At 38.8% G+C, this 4,777-nt stretch overlaps 1 non-coding gene across 1 annotated transcript; it reads right to left on the reverse strand.

The window, feature by feature from the left end:
- Positions 1-4,266: 4,266 nt before the first annotated feature.
- On the reverse strand, positions 4,267-4,430 carry LOC132489731 (U1 spliceosomal RNA). The gene has a single exon (XR_009532110.1). It is a non-coding gene; the product is annotated as a U1 spliceosomal RNA (small nuclear RNA).
- Positions 4,431-4,777: the final 347 nt, after the last annotated feature.

A 4,777-nucleotide genomic window follows, 5' to 3' on the forward strand; every position in this document is an offset into this window, starting at 1 on the left:
TTATTATTTTTGTTTAAACACTCAGTTCTCTTTCTAAAAGGGTTTAATAATAAGGAAATATGTACATTCACCTATATAAACATACAAGCATCCACAATTTCCAATGCTCTTTATTCCTTTGTGTAGTCCCAGATTTTCATCTGGAATCATTTTCTTCTACCTAAAGGATTTTCTTTAACTTTTTTTTTTAGTGTAGGTCTACACTACATGATGATAATTTCCTTCCACTTTTGTTTGTCCAAAAATATAAGAGTTATACTTGTTCCTCATCCTTGATAACACTTGGTAGTTATCCATCTTTTTTTTTTTAAATAAATTTATTTATTTATTTATCTTTTGCTGCCTCGGGTCTTTGTTGCTGTGCACGGGCTTTTCTCTAGTTGTGGCAAGTGGGGGCTACTCTTTGTTGCGGTGTGTGGGCTTCTCATTGCAGTGGCTTGTGTTGTTGCAGAGCATGGGCTCTAAGCATGTGGGCTTCAGTAACTGTGGTGCGCAGGTTCAGTAGTTGTGGTGCACAGGATTAGTTGCTCTGTGGCGTGTGGGATCTTCCCAGACCAGGGCTCGAACTCATGTCCCCTGCATTGGCAGGTGGATTCTTAACCATTGCACCACCAGGGAAGCCCGTAGTTATCCATCTTTTTACATGAAGATTCTAATCAGTGTGTAGGGATATCTATCTCATTGTTTAATCACATTTCTCAAATAACTCATGATGCTGAGAATGTTTTCATGTGCTTATTGGTCATTCATATAGATTCCTTCATGAAGTGCCTATTTAATCTTTTTCCCATATTGTGGTCACTTTTAATTTTCAAAGTTCCCTGAAAACATTGAGATGATAAACAGCGTGCTGGATTAAACAATATCTAGACAAATGCATGGAATTTCCTTCAAGAAATCACTTGTGAATCCACAGAGATGGAGCAAGAAACAAGTTATATCTAATGACATTGCTTATCACTCTGCAGATGGTCATAGTACACATTTTTTAGATACTTTTTCTGGAAATTTTCAAACTTACATGAAAGTAGAAAGAAAAGTGAAAGGAATTCCTATGTAACCATCATCCAGCTTTAACAAGTACCAACATTTTGCTGAACTTGTTCATTTATCACCTCTTTTTTTGTTCTTGCTGGCGTATTTTAAAACAAACCCCAGATGTCATATAATTTCATCCATCAATGGCATACCATTTTGACAGCTAGAACTTAAGCTATTCATTCAGGCTTTTTATTTAGTTATATGTATAGGACCCGGAGCTCTTAATGGAAAGAGGTCTAGGTCCAACTTTTTCCCTGATTAGAGAATGGAACCATATGATTTGAAACAAACTTTGACACTTAACTTGAGCCAAAAAGCCCATGTCTTAAAAATGTTGTCCCATAATACCATCTGTTGCGCTTGGTCTCTTAAATGGGAAAGAAGGTAATATATACATTATTTTTTGAGTTTATTAAAAATTCATTAGAAAATTAAGGCTCATTAGTAACCTATAATGGAATATAATCTGAAAAAAAGAAGAATCACTATGCTGTATGCCTGAAATTAATGCAATATTGTAAATGAACTATAATTTTTTAAAAAAGAAAATTAAGGCTAACCTACTTTAAGAATGATAGCTATGGTGTGCCTTATACCCCATACTTAATTAGTAGTTATTTTTTAGTTCTGTGGGCTCACATCTTATGAGGGAAAGAAAGCATTCAATGTTCTGTGAGTATTATATAAAAATCACATCTCTTAAAATAAGCAATGGCAGAAAATATGGTCAGATATGCCTCCTTTCTTTCTTCTATACCAGAGTTCTCAACCTCAGCACTATGGACATTTGGTTCTGATAATTCTTAGTTGCAGGGGGCTGTGCTGGGCATTGCAGGATGTACAGCAGCATCACTGGCTTCTACCTGTTACATGCCAGTAGCAGTTTCCCAGTGGTGGCAATCAAATATCTCCAGGTATTTCCAAACAACATCCCTGGGGGTGGGGAGCAAATCACTCCTGGTTGAGAACCCCTGCTCTATAGATTTGACATTTGGGGCAGATGCAGTTCACTCACTCAGCTGAGTGTCAGTGTCTCATGGCCTCGGTTTCCTTGCCTGTGAAATAGGAATGATTTTGATTTTGTTAAATCTATAGATTAACTTTGGAATAAACACACTTAAATAATAATGAGTCTTGTCATGAGGTGTTTAGACCATTTACATTTAGACCATCAGTGTAATTACTGATATGGTTGAGTCTCAATTTATAAGATTGCTACTTATTTTTTTATTTGTCCTTCTTTGTTCTCCTATTCCTCTTTTTCTGACTTATTTGGAGTTCACTGAATTTATCTAATAATTTCATTTGGTCTCCAGACGAGGGTGAAAGGTATTTGAACATACCATATAAAAGGTTAACTGCTAAAAGATCATAAAATGGTTAGGATAGAGGTGTGGCTCTGCCTTAGGCACCGAACAGAGAAGGGATCTATAAGAAAGTGGTGAGCAGTCCTATGCCGTCAAAATACTTATGGTGAAAAGAAGAAATAACGGCTTGAGTGGGTACCAGACCCTCAGCACTGGGCCAGGAACTGCATGAACTCAAACACACAAGATGAGGTCCCCACCTTCCTGGAATCATACAAGGTAGTTCGTAACCAGGTCTATGAAGGCACCTCACCCAGTGCCTGGCACACAGTGGGTCTTCACCAAACGGGATGATTAGAATGAGGATGAAGCAGAGCGAAGGGACAGTGTACGCCCTTCAAAATAACGATAAGCCAGTGCCATTTGGCAGGCTGCCTGGAGGTGCGACAGTCTAAGGACAGCACGGACGTCAAAGTCCAGTAAGGTTTGCATTTAAAATCCACGTCTGCCTGTGTGGTTTGGGGCAAGTCACTAACCCTCTCTGAGCCTCAGTCCCATCCTCTGTCAAACAGATCATTATTCCTACCTACAGAACCATCGTGTCTGTCTAGCTTAGTGCTTAGAACACAATGGTCCAAAATGTTTTCCATTAGTATTTACTAATATAATTATTATTTCAAACCAACTATGTAAGTGCTGAAATGACACTTATTCACAGTGATTCACAGTAATTTGGAACTGGTTAGTGTTAACTGGAAAATTTAATGGGGATTGGAAGAGAGATAAAGAGATAAAAGTAAGGATAGACAGGCTAGCTACTTCATCCGTCCTGAAGGAGAGATGAAATCTCCCGGGAATGTTGGAACAGCTGGAAGTGGGCAGTAGTAGAATACAGGACAGCAGGGTCTGGGTGGACCAGAAATCAGGGGCAGCTTTTCAGACTCCATAGAGACATTTGGATTTTTTGAACTATAGGAATTCAGGATAGTCAATACCAAGCTTAACATTGGTGCAGATTTTAAACCCAAGGTTACTGGAAAACCCAGAAGGCACAGGAATCAAATGAAACGCGCCCTCGCCCCAGGCCTCTCCTGTCTCTCTCAAGCGGTCTGTCTGTTCCCTTCAGTGCCTTTCTGGGGTCCCCTGCAAGTCCTGCTTTGAGTTTTCCTGCGTTAGTCTCGGTTTAGCCTCTCGGAACCTGTGGTTATTAGTACATTACCAAGGAAACTCCTCATTTGAAGTGGGAACCACCTCTACAGGCTATAAATACAATGCAATTAGCCTCTCAAGTGCCTTATTATAAAATATATCAAGGACACCTACATGGACTCACAGATTAGAGGATGGCATTTCTGTAAGAGAAGGCCCTTTTTCAAAGGCTGACTTTTTATGGCATGCAGGGGGTAAAACAGAACAAACCCATAAATAATAAAAACTTATCTCAATCAGCAAACTTGGGCATGGCTTTTATTATCTGATTCTTCATTCTCCAAATCTTTGATTCATCAAATAGACATTTCAAGGGCCAAGCCTGGTTGTAGTTATCCAGATATAAGCACGGAGGTCTTTTGGTGCTGAATAATTAGTGGAAATAAGTTGTTAAAGGGAAGGTAAATGCTACAGCCTTTGGGGAAAGTAATCTGGTGATGTTTCTTAATTTTAAAATATTTCTTTAATTGACAAATTTAAAAATACACATACTCTTTGATCCAGAAATTCCAGCTTTGAAAATGTATTCTACAGAAATGAGAGTGAATCTACAGGGATATATGTGCATAAATGTATGGTTAATGTAGAACTGTTTGTTGGAGCAAAAACTGAAACACTGTAAAGTACAGTCTATCCATCAATAGTGAAATGAATAGATGTGCTAGGGTGCATCCATAATATGGAATATCATGCAGCTTTTTATTTTATGTAGGTGAGAACGCGAACACAGTCCCCCACTACTACAAATTATGTGGTCAATTTTCCCACATTTGGGGAAATCGCAGGGGTCGGCAGATCCAGAGTGCAATGGATAAGCCTCACCCTGGGAAAACCACCTTTGCGATCATGGTAACTCCCCTGCCAGGTAAGTATCATGCAGCTATTTTTATTTTTTACATTTTTTTATTGAGGTATAGTTGATTTACAATGTTGTGTTAATTTCTGCTGTACAGCATAGTGATTCAGTTACACATATATACGCATTTTAAAAAAATATTTATTTAGTTGCACCAGGTCTTAGTTGTGGCAGGCAGGCTCCTTGATGTTGCATGCAAACTCTTAGTTGTGGCATGCATGTGGGATCTAGTTCCCTGACCAGGGATCAAACCTGGGCCCCCTTCGTTGGGAGCTCGGAGTCTTAACAACTGTGCCACCAGGGAAGTCCTTCTGTACTTTTTGTTTATATTCTTCTCCATTATGTTTTATCATAGGATACTGAA

Source organism: Mesoplodon densirostris, chromosome 4 (assembly GCF_025265405.1).
Source record: "Mesoplodon densirostris isolate mMesDen1 chromosome 4, mMesDen1 primary haplotype, whole genome shotgun sequence".
Classification (NCBI taxonomy): domain Eukaryota; kingdom Metazoa; phylum Chordata; class Mammalia; order Artiodactyla; family Ziphiidae; genus Mesoplodon; species Mesoplodon densirostris.